Source organism: Bombina bombina, chromosome 4 (assembly GCF_027579735.1).
Source record: "Bombina bombina isolate aBomBom1 chromosome 4, aBomBom1.pri, whole genome shotgun sequence".
Lineage (NCBI taxonomy): Eukaryota > Metazoa > Chordata > Amphibia > Anura > Bombinatoridae > Bombina > Bombina bombina.
In genome coordinates this window covers 947251009-947263278 of record NC_069502.1, presented here as the reverse complement: position 1 = coordinate 947263278, position 12270 = coordinate 947251009, and positions in this window count along the sequence as shown.

Here is a 12270-nt window from a genome sequence, read left to right as displayed (position 1 = left end):
GAGCCTATCTCGATATGCTTTTCAAGCAAAGTATGTCAAGATAGGAAGAGAAGTAAATACACTCTTTAAATCTCTTAAAGGGACACTGTCCAAACAAATTTAGCGTTGGTGATTCAGATTGAGCATGAAATGTTAATCAACGTTATAATTTAATCCGATTCTCAAATGTTAACAATTATCTTGTTATCTTTCTTTGCAAATCAATAATGATATTTGAGATTACGGACAATTTTTTCAAAAACCTGGGTTGTCCTTGATGATTGTTGGATAAATTAATCCACCACAAAAAACCAAGTTCAGTCCAGAGTACTGAAGCTAATAAATTATCTATTTAATGCCTTATTTTTAAAGTAATGATAGCAACATCACAAGGAGCATTCATAATATGAGACAATTTTTAAATTTGCTTAAAATAGAATACTCACTCAGAATGTATAAATCATTAATTTTTTAACTGTCTCCCTTTAAGTATATTTTTAGTTCATGTCCCTTTAAATAAACATTTCACAATAATGCTTGAAATATCAGAAACCTAGGCACCTTCCTTTTGATAAATTAGTATAACATATGAGTCAATAAAATTTAGATTAACTTCTGGATTGTTTTACACACTGACTGAAATATATATTGTAAAGGAGGTATTTCGGAGTCTTCAGCTTAGAGGGACATTAAGCTATATGTTATGTATGCATTTTGGATAAGATTATAATATTTGAACAACTTAATATGTTTTGGTATTCAATCATTAGATTGTAATTATATATATTTTTTTATTAAATACATATCTACATAGGCTATTTTGATGCTGATTGTTGGTTGCACATAGATACCTTATGCAATTGACTAAGATATGTGCATTGATTTTTTTTTACAAAGTATATTTAAAGACTGAATGTAATTCTATAGTACTTTCTAAATATGTTTAAATTATTTTATGAATAATTTAAAAATCAATACACAATATACTTTGTGAATGTCCCTTTAAGGACCAAAACATTTGTAATGTTGATTTAACATTGTCAAAATAAACTAAAGGGGAATGAAAATTATATATAGATATGTGATGTCTAACCCAAGAGGTAAGATTTTAAAAACTACATAATATTATTAATTATAGTTAAATGACTCCACTAGAAAATCAAATCGATTTACCTGCCATCCAATAACTAGCTTGTGAAAAATATAGTTAAATGACCTACCATTTATAAATGTAAAATTTTAATAAATTTTGCAAATAATGTTTTGAGATACCTAAGGAAGATACAAGATCTTATAAAATTAATTTTACATTCAACAACACTGTCACTTTAATGTAATTGAACCACTTCCCCTTCTTAAAAGTGAAAAAAATTAATTTTTGTGAAATTGACTACATATCCGAAATTATTTTAACATCTAATAATTTCAAAAGAAAAGCATCGATGGATCTCACTCCCCAATGAATGTTAAAAAAGATAGTTTAATGTAATATTCTCTGAATCAGTGGATTTTCAACAATTAAAATATTATTTGATCTTATGCATGTGCTTGTCAAATAGACAACTACCAGTCATGGGAGTCAAATTGATTTTTATTGACAGATTATATGGATATTTATTATAATCTGTTCCAAATAGTGTATTTAATACTAAACTTTATATTATTACCATTTTAAAATTTAATAGTTTCTGAACCAAAAATAAAAATATATTCCTGGAAGTCATCAGATGCCAATCTGAAATGTAAATTTTTTTTTTACAAAAGTTAATACACACGTAGTCAAAGAATCATAAAATACATTTACAATCATCTTGTGTCTATGCTCTAACTTTGTTCAACATTTTTTAAAGATATTTATTAATTATATTTAAAAAAAATATATATGATTTTCGAATTATACATAAAAATGTATATCAAATTTCTATAATATATATGTTGAACATAAATGTAATATTTCATGTCCATTCAAATACCTCTATATCAACTATAATATGTATTCCTTTTTATGATTGTGATCCTTAAATATCTAATGATGAAATATGTATGACTAATTTATGTAAGCTACCAATAATCAACATTCTTCCTGTGATTATTAACTAGCATGCATTGGTACACCAACCTGGATAATGCATGGTCTTTGAAAGTCAATTCAGGGCTAAACAGTTGATCTTCAATAGGTGTCTTATTCATCATTTCAAAAATAGAGGACTGAAATCCCATCTAAAAATTAGAAATTCATCTAAGTGTCTGATTGTGATCCCTAAATATCTAATTAAGAACTAAATATGACTAATGTATGGAAGCTACTAATATTCAACATTCTTCCTGTGATTCTTAACTAGCATGCATTGGTACACCAACCTGGATAATGCATGGTCTTTGAAAGTCAATTCAGGGCTAAACAGTTGATCTTCAATAGGTGTCTTATTCATCATTTCAAAAATAGAGGACTGTGAAATACCATCTAAAAATTAGAAAATCATCTGTGTCTCCAATAGGATGCCTCAACAGCCTTATTCTATTAAATAGTTGGCACTTACCATGTGAACATGTCTTTGTATGCTTTTCAAGGTCAGCAGATTTGAAAGATAATGCCAGACATGATCCCATTGGTATACTTCAATTTCAATCTTGGCTTTTTCCACTGTCAGTCTGGGCAATCTTCACTGTCAGGCTTATAATTCTTCCCTTTCAGTCTTTAGATTAAGTCAGCTCCCTAATGGCATAAAAGGTTTATTCAAAATTACTACAAGTGTGTGAATCATTTCTCTAGCCCTCTCCCACCCCCCATTTCATAAGAAATTTCTGTCACTAGCTTACTGTGTAGCATCTTGTGTTATGTTCTATCAAGTGTGAAGATGAGTCATATTGAGCAGAACAAACCTCTAATGTGTGACATTGAACCATAGTCATGATAGAGGATAGTTATGCTAGAGGATCCCTTTCTGAGTATTTAGATTTTAAGTAATGTGTAAACTAAATACTAGTTTAGAAAATGTATGCCATATGATGTATTTGTGTACAATTCATGCCAGCAACAGTCCAGACATTTATACTTACCAGCTGATGTCCTCTTTAAAAACCAGGTGGCAAAGACTCGCTACAGGACCCAATGGCCAGAGCATCACCTATATTAATAAATGAAACACATTTTTAGCATTTGATGAACAATCCTAACATGTTTGCACAATTCTCTACTTGTCATTTCCCTACAGTTCACATCTATTGATAATACTCCAGTCTAACTTCTATTCTTTACCGTCTAAAGTTGCGGTTGATGATGTCTGCTCTGACATTGAGGCCCTCGTCCCGGAATGGCCCCTCTAGAACAGGATCATCCTCCTCATCTCTGAGGAGGTTTCTGTCCGGCCGAACGGCCTGCAGCATCCCAGCCCGCTGTGCAATATTATGCAGGACGCTACAGGCTACAACGATCTTAGCCACCTTCTTTGGGTTGTACTGGAGGGCTCCTCCCGACCTGTCCAGGCACCTGAATCTCATCTTCAGGAGCCCGAACATCCGTTCAACCACCGCCCTGGTTCTCTTATGAGCCCTATTGTAGCGCTCCTCAGACACATCAGTCGGGCTACGCAAGGGGGTAATGAGCCAAGGCCGGCTCATGTACCCAGAATCACCTATAAATTATGAACAGAACATAATTCCAACCGAATCCTCAAAATAGTATTTGTAGTACAATAAAAAGTTTTGTACACGATAATCCATTAACAAATGTTTATTTTAACTTAAAAATATCTAGTTCAATATTATTCTCTATCTTCCCATTTCAGCTAAGACATGCTACATATGCGTATTTCTCCTAAATCAAGCCTTGTGTAAAATGCTAACTACATGGTTACATTACATTCTCTATCTGAGCATTTAAGGTAAGACATGCTACATATCTGCATTGAACTAAAAGACATTTGCGGAAAGAGACAATGACATGGTTAAATTGCATTAGCTAATATCTTCCCATTTCAGCTAAGACATGCTACATATGCGTATTTCTCCTAAATCAAGCCTTGTGTAAAATGCTAACTACATGGTTACATTACATTCTCTATCTGAGCATTTAAGGTAAGACATGCTACATATCTGCATTGAACTAAAAGACATTTGCGGAAAGAGACAATGACATGGTTAAATTGCATTAGCTAATATCTTCCCATTTCAGCTAAGACATGCTACATATGCGTATTTCTTCTAAATCAAGCCTTGTGTAAAATGCTAACTACATGGTTACATTACATTCTCTATCTGAGCATTTAAGGTAAGACATGCTACATATCTGCATTGATCTAAAAGACATTTGCGGAAAGAGACAATGACATGGTTAAATTGCATTAGCTGATATCTTCCCATTTCAGCTAAGACATGCTATATATGCGTATTTCTCCTAAATCAAGCCTTGTGTAAAATGCTAACTACATGGTTACATTACATTCTCTGAGCATTTAAGGTAAGACATGCTACATATCTGCATTGAACTAAAAGACATTTGAGGAAAGAGACAATGACATGGTAAAATTGCATTAGCTAATATCTTCCCATTTCAGCTAAGACATGCTACATATGCGTATTTCTCCTAAATCAAGCCTTGTGTAAAATGCTAACTACATGGTTACATTACATTCTCTGAGCGTTTAAGGTAAGACATGCTACATATCTGCATTGAACTAAAAGTAGACATTAGCGGGGGGAAAATATATGGTTAAATTGCATCCTATAGCTGAACATTACGCTAACATTTTAAAACTACAGTGGCAATTGTCACAATAATTAACCATGTTGTGCACAAATACTCACCAACGAGATAACCAGGGGGCATTTGTCTTTCCTCAAACTGTCTCCACAGGGACGACAGAGAGAGGATGCGGGCATCATGACAAGCTCCTCCAAAATTCGCACACACATGCATAATCCTCATCTGTGCGTCACAAACATACTGCACGTTAAGGCTATGAAAATGTTTGCGATTTCTGAAGGGCGAGTCATCAATTGGAGCACGCAGCGCAATGTGGGTACAATCTATGGCTCCCAAGACATTGGGCATTTGAGCAATATCAAAGAATTCCCGCTTCAGGCGCCTCCAATCACCATCATTCTGTGGGAATCCTATGTATTGCTTACTGATACGTACCATGGCGTCCAGAAAGTTATCAAACACCACAGAGAATGTACCTTGAGCCAGGCCATGCATGTACAGTTGTCCGGATTGAAAACTCCCGGAGGCCAGGACGTATAGACAGCTTAGCATCCTACTCATGGCGGGAACAGCAGTCCTTATTCTTATACGTGGCTCCAAATGAGGTTTAAGAAGATCGTAAAGGCCAATGAGCTGTTCGCGATCGAGCCGATACTTATCAAAAACCTCAAAGTCACTCATGTTTTCCAAGGTGTGTCTCACCCTGTAGACACGAGGACCTCGAACCAGATGACCCCTTCGTCTCAATCTGAGCCGCCGAGGCTGCCTGATTCGACCAACAGCTAGTTCGCCAATAGCAGCACCAGCAGCGTCTACCATGTCATCGTCATCCATCTTTCAAAACAGCGTAACAAGGTAAGCACTTGATCTGATGTGGATCACAAGTGATGCATTGGCCATGTTGTTTGGGGGATTTATAGTACAATTAGTCCAATGGTAGTGAGTTTGTAATGATTGCTGATTGTATTCACCTGTTTGTATGTGAGCGGCGCGAATGCTTTCACAGTGGGCGTTTATTTGTTGTTTGCTGAAATGTTAGTTTCAAACAATGATTCTCAATGTGAAAGTGTCAAATATCACACATACAGTGCATGTTTGTAATGTTTGATCATATGCGTAATCAATATTTCTTAAACGCGATCTTATAGTAACAAGCACACGTCCAGGCTAACATGAATGAAAGGGCATAGTTGTGTATAATGTGCATCGAATGTGATCGATCAATGTTGCTGCAATATTGTTTGTAAACGATAAAGTAACAGCTGCCATCTGTAATATTGTATATATAAGTGATTGCCGAGCAGTCAATATTGTATGCGTCCCTTTAAAATCGCAATAATAATTCCGAACTTCCCGTCTGCCATCTGTAGTATTGTATATATAAGTGATTGCCGAGCTGTAAATATTGTATGCGTCCCTTTAAAATCGCACTAATACTGAATAACTTCCGGCTGTCATCTGTAGTATTGTATATATAAGTGATTGCCGAGCTGTAAATATTGTATGCGTCCCTTTAAAATCGCAATAATAATTCCGAACTTCCCGTCTGCAATCTGTAGTATTGTATATATAAGTGATTGCCGAGCTGTCAATATTGTATGCGTCCCTTTAAAATCGCACTAATACTGAATAACTTCCGGCTGTCATCTGTAGTATTGTATATATAAGTGATTGCCGAGCTGTAAATATTGTATGCGTCCCTTTAAAATCGCAATAATAATTCCGAACTTCCCGTCTGCCATCTGTAGTATTGTATATATAAGTGATTGCCGAGCTGTCAATATTGTATGCGTCCCTTTCAAATCGCACTAATACTGAATAACTTCCGGCTGTCATCTGTAGTATTGTATATATAAGTGATTGCCGAGATGTCAATATTGTATGCGTCCCATTCAAATGGCACTAATACTGAAGAACTTCCGGCTGTCATCTGTAGTATTATATATATATAAGTGATTTGCGATCTGACAATATTTATTAATTGTCCCATTGAAATCGCCTTAATAATGCTGTTCCAAACTGTTGTTTACGTATATGTTGTATTGTAGTATTGAGTGTTAAAGTTCCGAAAGGGGCGGTACAGTGGTGAATCTGTGATGTGTATGGTTGAATCTTCTAATGACGTCATGATATTATTACCCTGCCTATGTAGTTCATAAATCCTCATTGTGTTGTTGTATTTGACTACATTGTTATTGTGTGCTGAATAAAATCTAAATGTGTGCTTTGTGGTTGCGTGATGGGTGATGCGTGTTATGTACATGTACGTATATATTGTGATTGCGTCCCACATATGCTGACTTCTATATAGCGGTCTGGCATTGTTGTTCCTTCCCATAAAGTGACATCTGTAATCTGGTGTACTGATGTTCTTGTTGTACGTAATTCCTAATGGTTTCTGGTGATGGAATCATGATGTTAAAAGTACAGTAAAATCCATATGTTGTGTTTTGTGATTCCTCTAGAGAATGTAATGTGTTTTTCCCCCATCATTTGAATGCACATGTATGAGTGAATGTTAAAAGTAATGTATGTGCATCCATGAGTGATCATGTGTTAAGCCTATGTAGATATACTGTTGCTGCAAGCATATGAGTTGAATAACTGAAATGCAATAATAAAGGTAAATGAGAATTGTTTCCCATTGTGTAGTGTTTGTGAATCCTGAAACGTTGACATTATTTTTGTGTCCTTTTAAATGTAATATTTTTCAAAAATTTTTTTTGTTACTAGTGATGTTGAATTGTAGTTGATGTAATATAAAAGTCTGAAAGAATGTAATGGTGTTGTGAATATTCAAACAGTAAAATCCATAAATCCACCATAGGGAAATAGTCATTTCTTGATCTATTTATCATAGCTGGGTCTAACGCATGAAATCATGTCTTTTCTAGCGCTGGTATTTGGAGTTTTTCTGTCTACGCTATTTGCGTGCGTTAGGGAAATGAGGGTTTCGCGTGCACGAGCACGTCTTCCCAATAGAAGTCAATGGAGGCTCTGAAAATTGGTCATTTTTTTTTTTCTAAGACTGGTTTTCATCGTAAAGTGAGTGACGTCATGAGCTTTTGTGAAAAAGTAACTAAATCGTGTTCTTTTTGTAATAAATAAATATTTTGTGTATGTCATGTGGTGTATATTGTTTGTATGCATCGATGAGTGTATATTTGTGATAATGTTATTAGTTAGATGTAGGTATATGAGGGTCTTTTCCCGTGTGTCAATGTAAGTCAATGGGAAAATGGCTTTGTGTTGTTTTTTTTCAAACACCCGAGATCTCGCAACTTTAATCCTTTGTATTTTGCTGAAAAATTATTAAATATGAAAAATAAACATAGTGTAGTGTTTGTATGACTGTAAGTGTAGTTTGTGTAATATTTTTTATTTGATTCGTGGATGTTTTTTTTGTCGGTATATGTTTACTACTGGGTCAGAGGTGTCGGTAGAAATGTGAGCGTTAGGTTTTTTTTGAGTGTCGGTAACTGAACTCTAAATACCGGAGTACGTAAGAAACCCGCGTTAGGAGCCTCTAACGCTGGTTTTCACGGCTAACGCCGAACTCCAAATCTAGGCCTATGCCTTTTAACAGAGAAAAAATATCCCGTAGCATATCAGTCTGATCCTGCCCAATGACAGTCCAGCACCGAAATACCAGGCAATTCTTCTCTAAACAGGATAAAACAACAAACCTCTGTGAAAAGGCATAGTGAGCAAAAAGAGACAGCACCCTGATTGGCACTGGCCTTGTGGACATGCATGGACGTTTTTCTAGCTTTTGTTCTGCCTCAGTGGTGCAGCTCTCAATTTTCTTGTTTTAATAGATTTTTACCCATTTAAAATTAAATTTGACAGTGTGGAAATAATTTTCTTAGTTACTTAAATATTTTATAAAAACAAACATTTAATCAATACTGTAATTTTAATAGCTAGACAAATGATCCTGAGAACATGGGAAGACAAAAGAGCACCAAGTATATCAGCCTTTATCAAAAACATGTTATATCAATTAATAATCATAGATCAACATGATCCAATGATACATTTGGAACATAAGCTAAAAGCCTTCTTGGCTAAATGGGATAAGATAATTATGTTGCTCCCCATAGAGACTCTATACCCATTCCATGCCTCCCCTTTCTTACTGCAACTGATACAGTCAATTTGCTATCCTACACATTGGGGTTGATTTATCAAGCTGCGGAGGACAGGAGCATTGCTAAGAGCGCTATTTTGCTCTTGCATACAATCCCACCAATCACACGCAGGCAGGAGCTGTCAATCTCCTCGATCAGACTAGATGTGGCGAAAGGTTAGGGAAGCAGCGGTCTGATGACCGCTGCTTGTTAAATACGGACTGCAGGATCTCTTGTGAGAACCTGCAGTCGTAGGAAGGCGAAGCCTGCTGAATGGGTTTGATAAATCAACCCCATCGGAGACAGATCCTATCTTAGTGGGGGGGGGGGGGGGGTTTGTTTTTGATTTTTTTTTGTTTGTTTGTTGGGTTTTGTTTTATTTGGTTTTGTTTTGTCCCTCTTGTTAAAAGGGTAAGGAATGATCAGGTGAACAGTATTTATCTGTTAATTAACCAATGAATCTTTGTTTTTTTTGCTACTTATTCATGATTATATAATGTTGATAGACACATTCTTTATTTTTTATGTTCATCTGCATTCCTAACTGGTTGTTACATATTTTTGCGTGTGTAATGACTTAATCTTGTAATTTTGTTTACTAACTATTCCTTATCCCAATAAAAAACAAAAACAAAAAAGAAACAAAGTACAGAACTTGGAAAATTGAATTTTTAAAATATTTTTATTTTTGTATTTAAAGGGACAGTAAACTATCAAATAAGGGAAGTAAAAAACAAATAATAGAAAATGCACCAAAATGTAATTCTGTACAAATCTTTATAAAATGTCAATTACCCAGCTTGTTTTAGAGGCACATTAAAATCAATAGAGATGTACAGATTTAAAGGGACATGAAACCCAAATTTTTTTTATTTAATAACATTTTTATTGAGGTCAAAAAAGCAAAAAAATTTACACATTTGAGACCAAAAAAGAAGATACATTAAAGCTCAATACATATCTGGTCAAAGATAAACAATAAGAGTCCTCATTTTTCTTTCCCCTTCTATCCATATGCGAGGCCACTGTTGGACCTATGTAGCAATATACATCAAAGTCCACAGGGGTTGTGATGTTGGCTTAAAAGAAAATAACATTGAAAGGAAAAAGACACAACCAGAAAATACAAAAAAACAAAAACAAAAAGGTGCATCTAAACATATATCACTATTAATTTTGCTGAACATTCTGATATTCTTGATACACCTGCCTGAACCAAGCGTATTTATAGTGCACTAATCTAAGTTATTTTGAGGGCAACAACACAAACAACTTTCAATAAACATATATAGTACATTAGGAAGGGAAAAGTTTATATATTAATCTTAAACTAAAGGGATATTCTGATCATGGCGCAAAGGCTTGCCATAGGCAGTTTAAACTTGTGTGGTCTGCATCATAATATTCATGTGATCTAAAAAAATTATATTCTGATGTTTAGAACAGATATGGACCCCTGAAACTGTCAGATCACGATTCCCCATCATGGCCCCGGCCGCGGGCCACGACTGCGAATCTAATTTAAGGTACAGCGTTCCAATGATCACTAAAGAATATAAAACGTACACATTGATCCATTATAAATTATCATATACTAAAAGACCCTCATCCTTGTGACATTACAGTAGATGATTGGCTTGCCTTATTTTCCTATGCCTGTAAGCATTAAGCATTTGTTTTTCCCTTCAGTATTAAACTGCTGTATATACGGAGATGCACATATACTGATTAGCTCACATTTGTTACAACGCTGTATGTAGTTAAATATACAAGTACTTATTAGCTCCAATACTACTATCTATTAACATTGTTGGTCTGAACCTGTGAGCATAGGAGAACGATTTAACACACACCAAGCTGACAAAAACAAAAATAGTTAAACTGGAAATTTTACACACTAATATTGTGTTGCGATTCCTACTAAATGTGCTGTATGTTAGTCTTCTCCGAGTATAGGGAGGATAAAAACAGTGGGTTTTGAGTGAGTCTGTACAAAGTTCCAGGGCCACCTTTCATATACATGAAGTAAAAAGAAGAGATTTGTTAAAGCCGGGGCAGGCATTTGTGCGTGCTGCCGTATATCTGGACTCAGAGGCAAACCACCCTTAACTCCCCAGTGAGTATCATGTGTTTGGGTCTCAGTGTTCCTAGAAAAGATCATGTAAGTCATGTAGGGAACATCGGGACCGGCCCACGGCGTTCCGACAAGCAGGATATGAACAGTGCTATTATATGCACCATAGCGGGAGTCCCCCCCAAGCCCCCGCCGGGGCACAGTACCTGCAGAGACCTCAGCAGTCGGCAAGATCCCATAGTCCACAGGGGAGTGAACAGGCAACGACATGGTCACATATGGTTTCACAGCAGGTGCGTATGATCTCAGGTTTTCACGGGCATGCTGTTGAAGCGGTAAGGTGTGATCGCCATCCTGGAAAGTAACGTCTGCGAAGATGTCTTTACTCCTCTGATGTGTCTCTTCACAACGAGGGTGGTTCTGGCTTTCAAGAAGGGTTTTTCCATGCAGTGATTCTCTCTGGCAGAAAGGCTCGGCGGGAGCGCTCTTGACCACCGCCCCCCACCTTCAGGGACCAGGACCAAGTCCACTATGTCTGCCCTCTTGCGATGTAGGGATTGTAAGTTTGTCAGATAGTCCCAGGGTGCTTTGTTTAGGAGGTTCATTAGGCAATCCTGAAGACGCTCTAGATAGTGATCGATACGATCCAAAGGGCCTTCGGTTTGTTCAGGCGCCATCTTTGATATGCAGCAACGCAGTAGTTCTCTTTATTTACCCCACTTAGTTCAGCAGTGTTTCCCTTCTACGTTTGTTATCAGGTTCAGCTAATTAGGATTATAGTGTTCTTGCCGTTGTGCTTGGGTCAGGCAATTTACCTCGGTTTCCAAAGGGGGGTAATGCCGCCTGCTATGAGCCGCCTCTCCAGGCCCCAATCGTCCGATCTTATTGCACCAGCGTCACAAATACAGCAAAAAAGTTGATAGATAGGAGGCTTCTGAGTATCTTTGTGATACAAAGCAAATTTGACAAGTATTAGCTGTAAAATGTCTCCAATATTGGCGGAATATTAGGTACTCGGCTGGAGCTCTAAGAGAATGCGACCTCTCAGGATCGCTGCATGGACACGCCCCCCCGAAACCCAAAATTTTTATTTCATAATTCAGAAAAAAATATAATTTTAATTAACATTCCAATTTACTTCTATCTAATTTGCTTCATAATTTAGATATCCTTTGCTGAAGAAGTACCAATGCACATGGGTGAGCCAATCACACAAGGCATCTATGTGCAGCCACCAATCAGCAGCTACTGAGCCTTTTTCAACTAAGGATATCAAGAGAATGAAGCAAATTAGATAATAGAAGTAAATTGGAAAGTTGTTTTAAAATTGCATGCTCTTTTTAAATCATTGATAAAATAAAAGGGGTTTCATATCCCTTTAA